At 40.3% G+C, this 20,185-nt stretch overlaps 1 pseudogene; it reads left to right on the top strand.

Annotated features, from left to right (window-relative positions):
• The first annotated feature begins 9,427 nt into the window (after window positions 1-9,427).
• LOC132149694 (alpha-2-macroglobulin-like) lies at window positions 9,428-18,824 on the top strand (annotated as a pseudogene).
• Window positions 18,825-20,185: the final 1,361 nt, after the last annotated feature.

Genomic DNA, 20,185 nt, shown 5'->3' with positions numbered 1-20,185 from the left:
CTGGAGGGCCACTATCCTGCAGAGTTTAGCTCCAATCCTAATGAAACGCACCTGAACAAGGCAATCAGTGTTTTCGGGATTACTAGATAGATACAGGCAGGTGAGTTTTTATGAGGGCTGAAGCTAAACTCTGCAGGATAGTGACCCTCCAGGACCGGAGTTGCCTATCCCTGGTCTAGAATGTCTGTAAGATGCATGTTTACGACAAGTTTATTTTTTATAAATCCCGATGTGTACAAAATTGCATGCAGAATTTCTATGCCTATTTTGTGCCTATGCAATGTTTATGAATGATAGCCCTGTTTTTAATCTTTATTTATTTTTGAAAGCAGGACTCCAAACTTGAATCTAAATGCTCTATTGCCATTTGTAGTAGTGATTCACAGGTTTACAGAAATCCCCACACAGACTAAAGTAGTTTAAGTCTTTTGGTTCTTTGATATGTGATTTAGTCTAACAAATTAGACCAAGATGGCGGTGCGAACACATCTCGAGGCTCAGCCTCTCACACAGACTCCTCACCCCCTTCATCACTACATCGGACTAATTTATTTATTTACTACATGCAAAAAAAAACAGTAAACTTGTAATTACTTGCACTATTGTCTGTTCATCCAGGAACACTGTGTAATCCATTTGCACACTGAAATAGTTTCTATGCACTTTAGTGTCCATTGCAATAGTGTAAATTATGTTCATAGTTCTGCTTATAGTGTACATACACTCACACAATCCATCTGTAGAGTATGTTCATAGTACACCTATTTGTATATCATGCTAATAGTATTTAAAATCTGTAAATTGTCCATAATACTTATCTGTATAGTTATTGTACATATTGTAGACCTTGTATATTCTGTACTTACTGCTTATTGCACTATTAGTTAGATGCTAACAGCATTTTGTTGCCTTGTACCTTACATGTGCAGTGACAATAAAGTTGAATCTAATCTAATATAAACCTACAAAACCCACCAATTCACAATCTCAACAAATTAGAATACTTCATAAGACCAATAAAAAAAATTACAAATATTTTTTTTGTGAATTGTTGGCCTTCTGGAAAGAATGTTAATTTACTGTACATCTTGGTAGGGTCTCCTTTTGCTTTAATCTTTGCCTCAATTCAGCGTGGCATGGAGGTGATCAGTTTGTGGCACTGCTGAGGTGGTCTGGAAGCCCAGGTTTCTTTGACAGTGGCCTTCAGCTCATCTGCATCGTTTGGTCTCTTGTTTCTCATCTTCCTCTTGATAATAGCTCATAGATTCTCTCTGGGGTTCAGGTCTGGTGAGTTTGCTGGCCAGTCAAGCACACCAACACCATGGTAAGTTAACCAACTTTTGGTGCTTTTGACAGTGTGGGCAGGTGCCAAATCCTGCTGGAAAATGAAATCAGCATCTTCTAAAAGCTGGTCAGAAGGAGGAAGCAAGAAGTACTCAAAAATTTCTTGGTAAACAGGTGCAGTGACTTTGGCTTTCAAAAAACACAATGGACCAACACCAGCAGATGACATTGCACCCCAAATCATCACAGACTGTGGAAACTTAACACTGGACTTCAAGCAACTTGGGCTATGAGCTTCTCCACCCTTCCTCCAGACTCTAGGACCTTGGTTTCCAAATGTAAAACTTGCTCTCATCTGAAAAGGGGGAGCAACAGTTCAAGGGTTTCATTTATAAAACTCTCAGTAAATTTCAACCTAAAAGTGTGCATAGGCATAAAAGCTAGAACCTGTGCAAAAATCAGTTTATAAATCCCAGTCAGGGAATAATTGTACCTACGAGTATCTCCACCTCGTCTCCTCCCCAAAATAACCATATATGGAGCTTACAATGCTAGGTTTACTATGCATAACCTCATCTGCATCATTTCCATGCATAGTCCCATCCACATGACACCATGTTTAATACAGAGACATTAAGGAAATATGAGATGGGTGCTAAAATGCCATTTGTGATACATTAATTTTTATTACTAAAAATGATCCAGTATACTTATGTTTTATAATAAATAAATATATGAAAATATCCATAAAAACTAAATGGTTTAAAGTTGTTCTCAGATATATTTTAGAATAGAGTTGATCTCATTCTTTTACACTGCATGGCCAGATAGTATTTCAATTGTTTTAAACTATTCAAATGTATGCAGTTTTGCTAATGAACATCTTTTAGCTATTTTTAGTAGAAAATGTGAAAATTCATCTGCATTGTTAATCCTTTTGATCTTTTGTTTAAAAAAAAACACAAAAATGTATCCTTTCATTCGATAATAAGAATTTTAAATGGGGGAAATATCATTATGAAATACATTTTTTTATTCAAATACTCATTAGGCACAATTAACAGCACCCTTTTATTCAATACTTTTTGAAACCTCCATTTGCCAGTTTAACAGGTCTACATTTTCTCCTATAATGCCTGATGAGGTTAGAGAACACCTGACAAGAGATCAGAGACCATTCCTTCATCCAGAATCACCCAAAACCCTAACGATTCCCAGCCCCATATTGGTGCTTCTCCTCTTCAATTCACTCCTCTCATTTTCTGTAGGGTTCAGGTCAGGGAACTGGAAGGGCTATAGCAGAAGCTTGGTTTTGTGCCCAGTGACTCATTTCTGTGTTGTTTTGAGGTTTGTGTTTGGATTATTGTATGGTTGGAAGATCCAAACATGGCCCATTATAAGATTTCAGTCACTTACTGATTTTTTTTATCTGTTGATAGAATCCATGATGCTATGTATCTAAACAAGATGTCCAGGACCTCCAGCAAAAATATAGGCCCACAACATCAAAAATATATTTCATTGTACACGTGGGGTACTTTTTATCTATGTGTGCAGCAAACACTCAAGATGGGATTGATCTAAAAAGCTCATTTATTTTAATTTTTTTTCATCTGACCATAGAAGCCAGTCCCATTTGAAGTTCCAGTCATATCTGATAACTGAATATGCTTTGGTTTGGTTTTGAAAGAGTTAGGAGAATTTTTCTTGTAACCCTCCCAAACAACATGTGGTTTTCTGAACCCGAGACTCAACTTTTTTTCTGCAGTTCTCCAGCTGTGATCCTTGGAGAGTCTTTAGCCACTCAAACTCTCCTCCTCACCACACATTAGGACGATATAGACACACGTCCCCCCGTTTTTTTTTTCTCATTTTGATGGATGATTAAGGGAATTTGGGCTTTGTTTTCACTCCTCTTTATATTTCTGTGAAATGGGAAGCCATGGCTGGATAAATATGTTATATGTTATATGTTGTGGAGATGCCTTCACACGACATCAACACCTCCGTGCAGCTGTGGTTGTACGATAAGCTATTATCATTGGTCCTATACTGGACCATGGACCATTCGACCTCTGAATCCAGCAGTGTCTGCCATAATATAGAAGTAAGTGCACATTATTGATCATTGTTCTTGTTTAAACAAATTAAACGAGAATTAACAAATAACATTAAACGTTAAACAAATTAACGTAGCCGAAATAATCGTGAGTTACTAAATAGTCTCGAATGCACTATATAGCCACCATATATTAGCTTCTAATGCTGTAAAATGAATGGGTTAGCATATTTGTTTAACTGAAACTGTTGCACAACTGGCAAGCTTGGGTTGACTATGGTATGATTATTAATCCTAGCCAGCACAACAAACTGTAGCACATTCATTGTTAAAGCTTGTTTATTGCTCTTTTTTCAGGAGGGGCTTAACAACCCTTATGAAAAAGAAGTTTATTCAATTGTGCTATTAGTATACTTCGTTTAAACTAAAAAATAGGAAAGTGTGCTTTTAGTTTACTTTTATGTACTTCTCAGAAAAATGACATTTCAGTATGCTTGAACTTATACTTACAAAAAGTCTAAATATGTTTTCGAGCCTTACTCCTAGAATCACTGTTTTCATTATTATACGGTAGAGGGCGCTAGTACACATCTTCTGCACAGAATTAAAAAAAAAAAAATACAAGTGAAGAAGAAAGAAAGAAACAACAGATACTAACACATGTAACACGATCATCTGACATGAAACCGCATCAAAACTGTAACGTTATGGAATAAAATGTTGACCGATGAAGAGGTAGTAATTAAGTCAAGCTTTGGGGTGTTGATTGACTCCATCTATGTTTTGATTATCATTGTCTTTTTTCAGCTTTTTGTTCAAAATGTTATTTCTTTTATTTCCTTTTTTTATGAAACTTACTAACATTAAAGTGTTTAGAATGCATGAATCTAGAATAAAATGTTTTTTGTTTTCAAGGAGATACCCTGTTCTTTCTTTGGATGTTTTGTATGTTCAGATATTCATACAACAAAATATATACACATTTAAACCTAAATAGGAACATAGTAGTATACTTAAAGTATGATGTCAAGTTCACTTAAAGAAAACTTATGAGCATACTTGCAGTATAAAACTACTAAACTAGTAGCTTACTGAGACTATACTTCAACGTGTACAAAGTATTTAATAAGTATACTATCAGTATAATCTGAATGAAAATGCTATGTAAGCATTTTGCATATCTCTATGCAAAAGATAAAAACAGTCGTGGATCATCCAGGAAATGACACACAGTATTAAAGGGGTACTCAGTCTCCACCCCATAATGAAAATTTTGTCATTAAGCACTTACCCCAAAATCGTTCCAAGACCATAAAAGCTTCAATCGTCTTCTAAACACATTTTAAGATATGTTGGATGAAAACCGGGAGGCTTGTTACTGCCACCAACTAAGTAAAAGTGTTAAGGTACAGAAAAGTATGTAAGACTTCATCAGAATAGTCCATCTGCCATCAGTGATTTAACAGTAACATTATGAAGCAACGAGAATACTTTTTGTATGCAAAGAAAACAAAAATAATTACTTTATTCAACGATTTGTTTCCTGTCTCTCCCCGCATCACCATCACAGGGAAGTCGTGGCCTAAGAGTCGGACTCGTAAACCAAAGTTTGTGAGCCTCGAGTTCGAGTCTCGTACCAGCAGGGATTGTGGGAAGGGGGGTGTGAATGTACAGCACTCTCTTCCACCTTCCCTGGGTGCTGCAACAAAAAATGGTTGCCCACTGCTCAGAGAGTGTGTGTGTTCACTGCTGTGTGTGTGCACTTTGGATGGGATAAATGCAGTGGACTAATTCCAAGTATGGGTCACCATATTTGGCCACGTCACTTTCATAGTGCCATTTTGGAGCATATCCGCTGGACACAAACAGCATACACTCTTCTGTGTCAGCCACACTGCACAAGTGATAACGTAACGACGCCTGTGCCACTCATCGGTCTCAGATCCTACGGAGGAGCTCCAGGAGCAGTGTATTCACTGCTGTGTGTGTGTGCACTTCGGATGGGTTAAATGCAGAGCACAAATTCTGAGTATGGGTCACCATACTTGGCCGAATGTCACTTCACTTCACTTCACTTCACTTCACTTCACTTCACTTCACTCCACTTCAGAAGGGTAAAAAGAGGAGTGATGACAGTGCAAAATGAGAGAGGAGCAGACCTGGACTTTATTTTGTTTGGGTTCTGTTTGTGCGCAGCGGTCGTGCTATTTTAAGCTGTGTGTTTACTTTATTATTGAAGTTTTGTTTAATACAGAACTATCCTACAGTTTTTGTTACATACAGAACTACCAAATTTAGCTTTAAGTTGATTGCATCATATAATAAAAGCTGTTAATAGCGTTCAACTATTTTAACATTAGACATTTATTAGAAAAAATAACTTCTAATTTAAGTGAACTTAAAACAATCTTAACATAAACCCATTATAATTTAATAATTACCTGTTCAGCAATATACAGAAATTGAAACTGAAGTTGTCAAACACTAAATTTTAAAATAAATATAGATGAATCAAAGCTATAAAAGTTATTTTTTTCCTCTTTTTCCTTTGATTAATAGACATCACAGCAGCTGGTTAGGTTATTGTGGCTATTCTTTAAGTGCTGACGCTGCTAATGCAGATCTGTCAAGCACCATCATTTCTCTCACCTTGTTTTTTTTTTACCTTTTCTGACCCACTTCATGTCTTAAAGTCTCTATTAATGAGATGTCGAGTTAAATTGTGTGTGTTAGACGAGTAAGGACAGTTTTGAAAACCACTTCAAGTCAAGTCAAGTCACCTTTATTTATATAGCGCTTTAAACAAAACATTGTGTCAAAGCAACTGGACAACATTCATTAGGAAAACATTGTCAATAATGCAAAAAGAGACATGTTCTTAAATGTGACTCATATAAAATATATTACATGCATGCAATTTTAAGGCTGCTTTAATCACCTTTTTGGTAACTTCATGACTTTACTGACCACGACATTGCATGCACGTTGATCTAAAAGGATACAAGCTACAGCACCTGCCAGCAACACATCCTGGGGTCCATGGAAAGAGATCAGCTGTACGGAATCAGCATCCAATAGGAAGTCACGTGCTTGTCTTCAATGCGTCTCTTTTGCCATCTTAGTTAGTTGCTATCACCAAACTACAATTGTCATAGACACTGCTGAATTCTCTTTGTTCCTCTTTGCTCAGTTCAGTCCATTCAAATGCTCAAAGAGCGTGCAGCCAGCGCTCCTAACTCCCCCAAATTATCTACCTAAACCCCACACTTAGGCGCTATCTAGCCATCTTCATTGCCGGACAAACTGTAATGGTCTCGAGCAACCCCAAGCAATCCCCTTTTTTTCTGAGTGCAAAGGGCAGTAACATTCGCTCTCCTATGACTCTCTCTTCCTGTCAGATGGAGGAGCTGCAGCTGGAGACTCTTTCTGTGATGTTCAGTCACAAGATGAGCTGCTGACCGTCATACACAGCACCATCCATGCTTTGGCTGGAGCATGAACACCTCCAGAAGAGACTCCTGACGTGTTCCACACTTACTGTTGTTTAGGACAGGTTATGGGACGGATGTTTAATGAACACACTGGTCATATAGTGGTAACATCTCAAATACTCCATAATGTGAATCCTTTTTATTTGAATTGTAGAAGTGGAACCTCTGGATTGTTCTGATAGAACTTTTGAAATCTGGCGACTCCGGTAAGAGAGTAAAGGGCTCAGAGAGTCACATCCAAGAAAGCTTTAATGAGTTGGGTTTATACAGGCCACGTTGGTCAGCATGAAGGTATACATGTGTGTGTGTGTATGTGGTCTGAAATTGTGGAAAATTTTGGAAATTAGAATATTAAATAAAGAATATTACAGTCTTTCTATTAACTTACTTCAGATGCAAAATACTTCCATTCGGAACAGAAACAGATAAACAATCATCAATGCTCTTAAATTTACTGACAAATTCACAACCATGATAGCGCAGCATATCAAAACAATCTCAAAGTAGCTAACAAATCAAGATTTATACATTAAAATAACAACAACACATTACCGCATGTGTCTGTGATTCTGGCATGTTAGCTTCCCAACATAGATTAACAAATAACCCAATATTGTGCAAATATATGCGTACAAGATTAGTGTATCATAAACACAATAACATCAACATTATTAACATTCATGTTTCCGCTAGAGAATGCAAAATAAACTTACTTTTCTGCATGAATGCACACAACTTTCCAGTTTGGTTGCTCCATGGGACCCAGCACTGAGCACTGTATATGCTCAGTGTCTTAAAGGGAAGGTGTATAGGTATCAGTAAGAGGAAGCATATGCATCCTCTAGTGGTAAAATATGAAATTGAAACTAAAGGAAAAGACTTTCTTACATGAATAATAATAATAATAAAAAACTTATATCTAAATATTTTGTCCTGATACTGGAGACTGGGTTTCCTGAAGATTTATGTTCATGTATCATTTCTTTTTTTTTTCTTTTTTTTATATGCATTTTGTTGAAGTTGATGAGTTACAGTATTAAACTTTAGATACTGTATCGGTCAAATTATCTGTATTTATTATGATATCCAACCAAAAGAACTGCATGCCTACATATAGTGTTTGGGATTGAAAGCTGTATTTAATATCAGGTGTTACAATAGAATATATTTTTGATATTGATCCAATGTGTCTCGTGAGATCTGACTGGTCTTGCAAGAATGTGACAATATCCTAGCCCAGACCTTTCAAATATATTTCCATTACACTGGCCCTTTCACCAGTGGTGGTATGTAAGATATTATTATATGTATCTGTAAATATAAAGCCACAAAAGTGAATTTAAATATGAATCCTGCATGAATCCTCCAGGTGTCTTCAATATTGAACCTTTTCACAATATTCACATTTTCTGAGATACTGAATTTGGGACTTTCCTTAAGGGGCTTTCACACTGGCAGTTTAGTGTGCAACGGGGCACGGTTCGGTTCGCATGAAAAATCGCTAATGTGAACGCTGTCATTGGACCCTGGTGCCCACTGAGGTAGCGAACCCAAGAATACCTGGAGAAGGTGGTCTGAGTTCGGTTGCTCCCAAACTGTGGCGCGGTTCACATGAATGTGCAAGCAACACGGACTCGGGTGCGCACCTGTTCAGGAAGTAAAGTACCCACGCAAACACACCTGGGTTTGATACAACTATTGATTGTGAAAGCAGACCAACACTGCGGGCGGCGCCGGGAACAATCACGCTCGGGCTCGGACCGCAGCAAACGAGCAAAGTGTAAAAGCCCTCTTAATTATCAATAATAAAGATCAAAATTAAAAGAAATAAACATTTGAAATATATCTGTCTGTGTGTAATGAATGAATATAATATACAAGTTTCACTTTTTGAATGGAATTAGTGAAATAAATCAACTTTTTGATGATAATTCTAATTATATGACCAGCACCTTTACTTAGCCTACTACTACTTCTACTACTACAAAAATGAAACAAACATTATTTTTAAAGCATTAATCACACGACATTTCTTCCAGTTTTTATCTTAATAGTAAATCCCCTTGGTTTGACAAAAAAAAAAATTAAGTTTCAATTATTAAAAGATAAAGGATAGATTAAATTAATATTAAAGTAGAAATCCGTTCACTAAATAACAAAATTGACTGTTTCACTTCCACTTTAAGGGGATATTTGTGTTGTCATAATTTAGGATTTAAAAAAAGTCAAAAAATCTCATCTCGTTCTCGTGAACCCAGTCTCGTGTCTTGTCTCGTCACACCCCTAGTATTTGATGATTTGTAAATTGTATTTTAAAAGTACACTATCAATACAATGTTTTCCAATGGTTGTAAAAGGCATTTGATGCATGATACATATGTATGTTTGATGCATGTTTGGCCAGTTCTTGTACTGAAATACAGTTTTGACCAGCAGGCGTCAACAGCATGACAGTGAATCATTTTACAAATTAACTGGTTCAATCAGTTAATCAGGCAATCAGCTAATAAATGAATTCCTCCAATTAAGTGTGTTTAAATATCGCTGCCAACAGTGCAGCTGATTGAGAGTAACTGTGGAGCTTGTTAAAGGTTTGCAGTGTTTCTGAAATCAAGTCAAGTCTTGGCTGATTGCTCTTCATGGCTGTGAAGGAGTTATGTGTTTGGAAGGGGCTCGTTTTAGTCCTTTTTCTCTTTGCTGTTGGTGGACAGAGATCAGGACTGTGAGTAAATGGTATCTCTTATACATTTACATGCATGTGTACTGATCTGACTTCTGAGTGTGTTTGTTTCCACAGATCCTTCTTGGTGATGTTTTCTGCAGTGATGGAATCTGGCTCTAATGCCAAATTGTGTGCAAGTCTTCTAAAACCCAATGAGAGCCTTTCAATGAACATCTTTCTGGTTGATGACCAGAACCAGACCACACCACTTGCGCAGCGGAGATCTTCAACCGTGTTTCACAGTTGTTTTAGTTTCCAGGTCTGTCTCAGTGAGGCACATGCAGTGTTTTTTCTTTCCTGTATTAAAGTGTTTCTCTACAGGCTCCCCAAGTAGATGGAGAATTGGTGCAGAAAGTGAGGGTGGTACTTCAAGGAAGGTTCTTCAAAATGACTGAAGAGAGGAAAGCCATGTTCAGAAGTTACCTGCCTCTGACCTTCATCCAAACAGACAAACCCATCTACAACCCAGGACAAATGGGTGAGCTACACCCTTGTATTAATATTAGAATTGATCAGAACTTGTAGTGTAACCGACTTCGTACACCTTCAAGTGCATTATGTAATCCAAGTGAGCTGTTTCTCTTCTGCAGTGAACTTCAGGGTTCTGACCATGGATGCTAAATTTGTTCCTCTTGATCAAATGGTAAAGCCTGAGCTGCTTTTGGTCTTCCGGGTTTTTTTTTTTTAATATAAGTTGCCTAATGTTGTTTGTCTTTACAGTACAGTCTAGTGGAGGTGAGAACTTGTTCTGGACCAAGTCTTTGGATAGATACAACACTGGTTTACCTCTACATGTTCTTTGGGGGTTTACTGTTCTTTCTTGGGCTTGCATCATATTCAAAGCTTTTCCCTCCAAATAGGACCATAAGAACCGGATTGGTCAGTGGACAAATGTTTCCTCGACTGGGTGGATATTGCAGCTTTCTCACCAGTTAAACCCTGAGGCTCAGGTTGGGATGTATGCTCTGAGGGCTTTTATTGGTGACCGTACGATCTCTCAGGATTTTGAGGTGAAAAAGTATGGTAAGTTACCACACATGATGTGCAATGGGTAGTCTTGATGACTGACTGGGGTCCTAATTTAAAGCCCTGGTTTCTGGTTTAGTTTTACCCAAGTTTGACGTCACCTTGACCACACCACAGATGTACAGTGTGGGAGATGTGGGACTGAAAGTTGAGGCTTGTGCCAAGTAAGTGTGAGCTCTTATATTCTTGACTTTTTGGTTGGTGAACTTGTTCCTTAACCCTTTACTCCCAGATACACGTATGGGCAACCTGTACCTGGTCAAGCATTGGTGGAAGTGTCGTGAGCCGTTCCAGTTTTCTGTGGTACCTGGTGTGTCTTGTGTGTGTCTTAACAAAACCGCTATGGTAGGAGACCACTGTACAGAGCAGGGTTTTTTTTTTTTTTTTTTCTCCTGCATGTCTACACCTGAATCTTGCCACCTTGTTCTGCTACCAGATGAACAACACCGGTTGTGCTTCCCTTACTATCAGTACGTCAGAGTTTTTCACCACCAAATTCGAAGAGAACCTGCAAAATTCCTTCCTTGTTAAAGTGAATGTCACTGAAGAGGGAACAGGTGAGCACCTGGCTGTTTTGTGTGTGTGTATATATATATGTGTATATATATATATATATATATATATATATATATATATATATATACTTTTTTTTTTTTTTTTTTTTTTTTTTTTTTTTTTTGGTGGGGGGGGGGGGTGGTTTAGATCTAGTCTCCGTATGGCAGCAGTGGAAGAATGTGAACTAACCACTTAATTCACACACCTCAACCCTAACCTTTTGGGTGCTAATGCCATTAAGACCGGATGGGCAGAATCACACTGCTAGAAGTGCTATCTGACAGACTCCACTTCAGTTCTCCTATACCGCACATGATCCGCCTGGGTGGATAAACTGAACATGTCAATATTGCATGCCTACCGTCTTAAAGGGACTGCGTTCCTATCTATCCCCGTCATCATAACAACGTATGTTAAATTAAGTACTCCTACTTGATCTGAAAAAGGAGTATAATTTGTAATGCTTCTGTATTTGTCTTATTCTGCTTTTCAGATATAAAGTTGCTGCATTTTCACTACGGTCAAAGGGATAGTACACCAAAAAAGCAAAACGGTCATTCGAGTTTTTGCATATTCAGTCCTTGATTCAAATTTATGCGCTAAATTGATTTGACCTGAAGAGAATGACTTGAGACCGAAAATGTTGGTGACTATAGCTTGACTAATGCAGTGACTTAATCCCATTAGTCATACAAGTCTTATTGGGTTGACAGACTTAATCTTAGCCTTTCTGGATGAAAATGCTTGGTCTCAAATCCCTGTCAACTAACACTGACTTGAACATTCTTATTTGGTGCCTTTTTGTTCTCCCAGATGTAGTGATGTCAAAATCCACAACCGTCTTAATTACGTTTGAAGTTGGCAAGGTCTCGTTTTTGGACCTCCCAGGTTTCTTTAACTATGGATCAATCCTTAATGGGAAGGTGAATAACGCTTCATCTCTTCGACCGTCCTCATTGGTTCCCTTTCCTAACCGCTCTATCCCAACAGATCTCTGCATCTTATTTCAATGGGACTCCAATAGCAAGGAAGGCAGTCTATCTCCTGGATGTTAGCCAATGGCCCAACAAACTGCTGCTGAATCGGACTACGAACCTGAACGGAGTGGCTTCTTTCTCCCTCAACACTGCTGATTTCCCTAAAGCTGGTCTGAATCTGATGGTACGAAAGGGTTTTTTTTTATAAACTGACTTCTGCAAGAAACTAATTCTATTAACCCGTTCCTCCAGGCAAGTGCAACATCACAGGATTTTTATGATTCTAAATCGCCCTACTTCAGTACGGAAACGAGGAATGTGCCGCTTTTCCAAACTGCTACTGACAACCCAACGTTTAGTGAACTGACTATAGACAAGCTTGAGCAGCCACTGAAATGTGGTGCCAATTATCCAGTGAAAATCAAATATTCTTTTGTTGGAGAGACTGGTGACTACAGTGCCGACATCGTCTATATGGTGAGTGGATGCTGGTTTTGATGACCGCACTTGTTAGTTCTCTTTTTGGCACCTCTTATGCCCCAGTCTGTCTCTTGTCAGGTCTTGTCCAAAGGAGTGATCATCCTGCATGGATTTCAGACCGTTCAAGTGAGGGCCCTGAATGCACCAAGTGGCACAGTGTCGTTCCAGCTGTCTGTCGGTGTCGATATGGCTCCAGTAGTGCAGATTCTGGCCTTCTGTGTTCTGCCCAGTGGGAATGTGGTTGCTGCTAGTGCAGCTTTTGACACTGAAATGTGTTTCCAAAACCAGGTGTGTGGACATCTAGCACCTCTACTTTGTGGGGTGTGGCAGCATGTCCTTCAGCTTGAGCTTGTTCTTGTTCCAGGTGTCTCTGCAGTTTTCTCCCCCTACAGCTGTTCCTATTGAGGGAAATGTTTTGACTGTTTCTGCTCAAGCAGGATCCCTGTGTGGCCTCAGTGCTGTTGATCAGAGTGTTCGGATCATGGAGCCGGGAAGACGTTTGAATGCTGAAGTGGTATCTATGTGCAGTTCATTAGTCATACTTTTTGACATCCAGGTTTTGCAGTTGGATCAATTAGACCAGCGGTTCCCAAACCTGTCCTGGAGTACCCCCAACACTGCACATTTTCTTTGTCTCCCTAATCAAACCCATCTGATTCAACTCACCAGCTCATTAACCCATGTGATAATGAGCTGATGAGTAGAATCAGATGCGTTTTATTAGGGAGACAAAGAAAATGTGCAGTGTTGGGGGTACTCCAGGACCGTTTCGGGAACCACTGAATTAGACCAACCAAAGCAATTGCAGCAAGGTAATATTTGCTATGTCAAACTGTATCTACAGTCCAAGGCTTTATTTTCTCCCATGCGATTTTTGGTTTAACTTGGCAATGGCTGTTAATCCAGATGAGTTCCCACCCCCCCAAGTGACTTTGCTGCTTTGCCTGGTATTTCACCAATGTGCCATGGGTTTCATCCTGCAGGTGTTTTACTCTCTTATCCATAGACCTGACTCTAGTCTTTTTAAAAACTAGACCAACACTGTGGTTTTCTACAATACTTGTATCTTAAACTGCTCAGTGAGGTGTGTTTGACCTGACACTTCTCTCCCCTTCCATGTTTTTAGGTGTTCAACCTGCTCCCAGTACGATCTCAATCCTATTATCCGTTTCCTGTTGAGGATGAACAGGAGTGCCTGAATGTTAGACCCCGTTGAGCTGTTCCTACAGACCAAGCTTTCCAGGTTGGAAATTGTTTGCAGTCATTAAGTGGCTGAATACTGTTTGATTCTTCAAATGCATCTTTATGCTTGTCTTTGACAGAGTGTGGGGATGAAGCTTGCAACAAATCTTCCGGTCAAAGAACCTAACTGCCTGACCTACAGAGGCCTGAATTACTATCGCAACTTTGGTTGTAAGTCTCTTAGGGTGTTCTTTTTAACTATAGGATAGCCTGGTGCATGGCCCTTATTTATCTAATGTATATTGAATTTAACAAGACCCAGTTGGTTGTTGCAGTCCTGGCTATTTTTTTTTTTTTTCAGTTCCTCGTCCTGTAGCCTTTCAAATGGCTTCTGCATTAAAGGACATCGGAGGTGAGGGTGCTGGAGGTTCTTTTGATGTGACGGTCAGGACTTATTTTCCGGAAACCTGGATCTGGCAGCTTTCTCAAGTGGGGTCAGTGAAGAACCTTGTTTCCACAAAATGACTCCCCATCACCAGGGCCTGTCCACCCACACAGCTTTTTCTGTGGTTTGGCCACTTGTTCACACACATGCAATATCTGGTTCCAAATGGAGCCTTAAACTACTGCAAAGGTGAACATTTTCAGATTGTCCAGTTTCACTGGTTGGACAGCACTGGCCAGAGGAAATAAGTGCACTTAAACCAGCAGTTACAGACTTGCCCCATGTAAACTGGCTTTAGGGTCAGGCTGTATGCCACCTGCTAGTTTGGTATTCTTGACTGTGCGTCAGTCTTTGCATTTTCATGTGGATTAAATTTTAAATGGAGGATAAATCATAGTTCATGTGGACTAGGCGTAAAGCAGGTGTCAAACTGTTAAGTTCCAAACATTGCCCCAATGCATGCCATGTTGGCTTCAAATTAGCCTGTAGGACTTGTTCTGCTGAATTGTTCAGGGTGTTTTGGTTGAATCTGAACTCTGCTGGGCTGTGGCCCTCCAGGAATGAGTCTGCCAGTGATCTAAAGGGCTCCATTTACCCCTCCTGGTCCATGTTCGTTTCTATATAGTGTGTGTGCTTTTCAGAAACACTGGATCCACAAGAGTTAATCTGAAAGTTCCTGACACCATAACCACATGGGAGACCGAGGCGTTCTGTGTGTCCTCCAAAGGTTTTGGCTTGGCTCCTCCTGTTCAGCTGACGGTCTTCCAGCCCTTCTTCCTGGAGCTCTCCCTGCCTTACTCCATCATCCGTGGAGAGTCTTTTGAGCTGAAGGCCACGGTCTTCAACTATCTGTCCAAGTGCATCATGGTCCGTATTCACTAATGTTGTGTGGGTTTTTTTTTTTTTTTTTTTTTTTTTGGTGTGTGCAGGCTTCGTATCGCCTTGCTTTGAACTTTCATGTTAAGCTGTAGCCTGTTGTAACTGTCACAATTGGCCATTTAAAACTGGGCCACCTTGCACGAGTATTGCAGAGTCAAAATTAAGCAGTATCATGTGCCAGAATTTCAGTACATGATTGTCACTGTTATGGACCGACCACCATACTACATATGGAAACTTCAGTAGACTGTCCCTGTCAGGCCTAAGCCAGCAAAATTAACTGTGCAAGAACTCCATCTTAGAAACTATGTCAATCTCACCCCTAAATGGATCTGTAGAGACCTCTTTACTGTGCACTAATAATATGGTTTATTGGCAGGTTAAAGTGACTCCAGCTGCTTCCTCTGACTTCAGTCTTCGACCTTTTAATGATCCGTATTCATCCTGTCTCTGTGCCAGTGGGAGAAAGACATTTAAATGGATTCTCTCCGCATCGGTCCTTGGTCAGTTTTTCATGGTTTGTCTTCTAAATGGAGTATGAATTGGTTGCTCACTTCCCGTCTGCATTATAGGATCTGTAAATGTGACTGTCAGTGCTCAGGCTGATCAGTCCCAGGTTCGATGTGGCACTGAAGTTGTGACCGTGCCAACAAGAGGACGCGTTGACATTGTTACTGAAAGTCTACTTGTTCTGGTAAGCATTAACCATTCTGGAGTTTGATCATGGAGCTTATGCAGTTTTACTGATTTGGTGCACTTCTGCTCTCTTTATAGCCTGAAGGAGTTGAAAGGATCTTCACCCAGAGTTGGTTACTTTGTCCAAAGGGTTTGTTTGCACTCAGTGACTTTCTAAATGCATTCTTACTCTACCAGCAAACTGTAGGGCTCTCTGCTGATCTGTTCGGTTTTGTCCACAGGGAGTGTCCTTTCAGAAGACCTATCTCTGACATTTCCAACAAATGTGATTCCGGGATCTGCCAAATGCTCAGTTTCAGTCCTTGGTAAACTTCCCCCTTACTGAATTGGACCCTTTCAGCAAAATAACTGGATTCAGGCGGCACTTAGTTTTCTTCCTTTCTTAGGGGACCTAATGGGTCGTGCGCTAAATAATCTTGATGGCTTGCTACAGATGCCCTCTGGCTGTGGAGAACAAAATATGATAATTCTTGCTCCCAATATCTACATCCTGCAGTACCTGGAAGGCACTGCGCAGCTCACCCCAACCATCCGACAGACTGCCACTGGTTACCTTCAGAGCGGTACAGATGACTGAATCCTACAAGTCCTACTCCTCGGAGTTCATTTGGTGTAATGTGAATCCTGACCAAGGTTTTTTTTTTTTTGACTTGAACAGGATACCAAGGACAGCTAAACTACAGGCACGGTGATGGTTCATACAGCACATTTGGCTATGATGCTTCCAATACATGGTGCGTTTCAGTCTTTTCCTTTTATGCATCGTTGAATTGGGTTGTAATGCAACTTTTCATGGCCAGGTTGACCACCTTCGTCATGAGGACTTTTGGCCTAGCAAGGCGTTTCATCTTCATTGATCCCAGTGTCCTCCAGAGCGCACAGGATTGGTTGATCAGCAAGCAGGGTTCAGATGGCTGTTTCATGCAAGAGGGAACTCTGTACCACATTGATATGAAGGTGCATAATGTTTCTTTAAATGTGTTGTAACTGATCTTAAGTCTACGTCTGACCTAAAGCATCATGCTGCTCCGTTTTTAGGGTGGTGTAGGTGATAATGTGACCATGACAGGCTACGTTGTTGCATCACTCCTTGAAATGGGCGTCCTTGTCACGGTAAAACATGCCTGCTAGTTGTTTATACAAGCTCCTTGCCCTTTGATTTGTGTAGTCCAGTAATTCCTGGAGACCCCTCAACATTGCATGTTTTCCATGTCTTAAATGGCCTCCAGAGACTTTTGTTTGGAACCACTGGTGTAGTGACCCTTTCTGCTTTGCTTTCAGGATCCGGTCATCACCAATGCTCTGTCTTGCTTGAGGCCTGTCGCTGGGAACCTGGGAAACACTTACACGACGGCTCTGCTTGCCTACACCTTCAGTCTGGCTGGAGAGACCAGCACTCGAGCACGGCTTTTAACTGCCTTGAAGAACATTGCCATTTCTGAAGGTGAGGTTCACTAGTCTCTTGATGTTCAGGTTCTTTGGCATCAACTTTATGTCCTCTCTTGTCCTAAGGAAACAAGCTCCACTGGTCTCAGACGTCATCTGGTGACACTCTGGCGGTGGAGATCAGCTCGTATGTGCTGCTAGCGGTTCTCTCTGTACAGCCTCTCACGACCACTGATCTGAGCTATGCTAACCGCATTGTCAACTGGCTTGTGGCCCAGCAGAACCCTTATGGAGGCTTTTCCTCCACCCAGGTAACTCTGGCCACCAAACATGAGCACAAATGATATCGGAGGCTTTTTTTTTTTTTTTTTTTTTTTAAATCTGGTGTTTATTTTTAGGACACTGTGGTGGCTCTTCATGCTCTGTCTCTGTTCGCCGCTAAAGTGTTCAGCCTGGAGGGCTCCAGCACTGTTACTTTACAGTCCTCTGTGGCAGGAGAGGTGTATAACTTTGACGTGAATCCGGACAACAGGCTGCTGTATCAGGAGAAGCAGCTGAAGAACATTCCTGGCAGATATAGTGTTCGAGCGACAGGCTCCACCTGTGTGTCTGTGCAGGTCGTAAACTTCACATGCTTAACTTCTATGCTTGTCCCTGTTCGGTCATAGTGTACGTGTATTTATTAGTGTGGGTGGGTTTTTTATTATCCCCAGGTTACATGTTTCTACAACGTCCCAACACCCATTCGAGTTTCCAGTACACTTGGTGTTGAAGTGAAGGTGGCAAGAGACTGCAAAGTGCCTGGATCTGATCTCCTGCTGAACATCACTGTGACGTAAGAACCACTTTTCAATTCTCTGACCATTTCACAAAGCCAGTCCAAATGTAGTTCTGATCCACTTTAGCCCCTAATAAAGTATATGGTTGGAATAGCTGCACAAATTCAACTTCTACCAACTCTGAGCAGCCTTGAGCTGTCTTTTGTAGATGCGCCAAATTGCAGTGCTTGACTTTTATAAAATTCTTCACTCCTTCAGATACAATGGTGCAAAACCAACTACAAACATGGTTATTGTGGACATTAAACTCCTGTCAGGTTTCACAGCAGATACGTCACTGGTTCGTATGTTAGAAGATGACTTGTAAAGTCCCAAGATGTTTGAAGCTGCTACAGTTATTAATGGACTTTCCTTCTCAGCTTGGATCCCCACCAGATTCATTTGCTCCGCTAGTGCAGCGGGTTGATGCTGGAGATGACCATGTGCTGGTGTATCTGAAAGGGGTGAGATGTGCACAGGGTAGGTTCTCTATCTTCCCCTTCATGTGTGCTTATGTGCTTCTCCATCCCTCCTGTCTCACAGGTTCCTAAGGGTGTCCCCATGACCTACAGGCTACAACTGAAACAGGGTCTTGCTGTGCAGAATCTCAAGCCAGCAGTCGTTGAGGTGTATGACTACTATAAGCCAAGTATGTGTTCAATGGTTCGTGCTTTTTGGCTGAATTCCTGGTTGAACATGCGTGTCAAGCTGACTTGCTGTTTTCACTTTCAGGTGACTCATTTGAGACCACATACATGCCTCCCTGTTTGTGATTTTTGTGCTTAATTTCTGGCTATAGGATTTATGAAATAAAACTCCTTTTTAATCAGTCCTTGTCACGTTCTTTCATACAAAGCTGACCAATTTGCATAAACCAGTGTTTACAGTTGGTAACCTTTAAAAAGCAAACTGGCAAATGTGGAAGCTTTTTTTGGTTTTGTGGCCCTGGATACTTTCTCTAGCGACCCGTTAAATACAACATCTCAGACCAGCTTCCATGATCCGACTAATGCAGTGGTCCCCTGCATGGTTTTTGAAGTCTGTTAACACCTGATTCAGAGGTAACCTTGTTAGATGTGAGCTACTTGCATGGACTGTTTGGTCCATATGATCCCTATGGTGTTCAATTCTCACTACTCCCTCAGCAAGGGAAGTCATATGAAGTTTACTTCACTTGGGGAACACTTCATCGATTTGCTTTAGGGTCTCTTCACAGACTAAACTTGGTGAGGTGAAATGATATACCACTGTGATGGTTGTCTCACACAGTAATGCCACTTTGAATGGGACCTGCTTGCTTCAAACAGCAGAATATCATATGGGTACTTAGACTTGAATAGAACATTTCATGTGATTAAGATGCATGTGAAATGTGCAGATTGGGGGTGCGATTGACTGTAATTGGGAACTGTTGGTCTAAGGTTTTCTTTGTAACTTCATTTAAAAATCCCATGGCACATGTAAAGAGTAGGGGTGTATCCCTGGAGTCCTGGCCAAATTCCCTCCACTGACTCTTGTCAATCATGGCTACCCAATAATCCCCATTCATTGAATTGGCTCTCTCCCTCCACTCCACCTGTGGTTGCGACCACATCATCCAGGTGGATGCTGCACACTGGTGGTGGTTGTGGAGTGACTCACCCCCCCCCCCCCCAAAAAAAAATGATTGTAATAAAGCGCTATAAAAAAAAAAGCCTCATCCATTTAATTGTAATGACTTGTGACTATATGCCTTTGATACAAAACATTCTAATAAAGGACATCACTAATTTCTAATTAACACATTTTCCTTTATAAAGATTCTAATTCTACGGCCAAATCAAACTATTATGCAGATATAATCAACACAGGGGAAGGTAACTCCAGAACCTTGTTCTCCATGGTCCACAACATTCTACGAGCAACAGACTCTACTATGTCTCATCTATATTCATCTGCTTATTGTAATTCTTTAATGTCATTTTTTTTTAATTCCAAAGTACAAAAGATTCATCAGCAACTGAATACTAATACCTCTCACAGTCTGTCTTTTTCAGCTTCCTTGACAACACCTTCTTGCCCATTTTCAAGTTTTACACTTCCTTCTGCTGCTGAAGTATTAGGCATTATTAGAGAATCGAAACCAACCACTTGTGCACTTGATCCTGTTCCTACCATCTTAGTAAATGCCTGTTTACCCTCTCTT

The sequence above is a fragment of the Carassius carassius genome, chromosome 9 (assembly GCF_963082965.1).
Source record: "Carassius carassius chromosome 9, fCarCar2.1, whole genome shotgun sequence".
Classification (NCBI taxonomy): Eukaryota; Metazoa; Chordata; class Actinopteri; order Cypriniformes; family Cyprinidae; genus Carassius; species Carassius carassius.
Note: the sequence above shows the minus strand (reverse complement) of the source record. Positions and strands in the feature narration are given on the sequence as shown.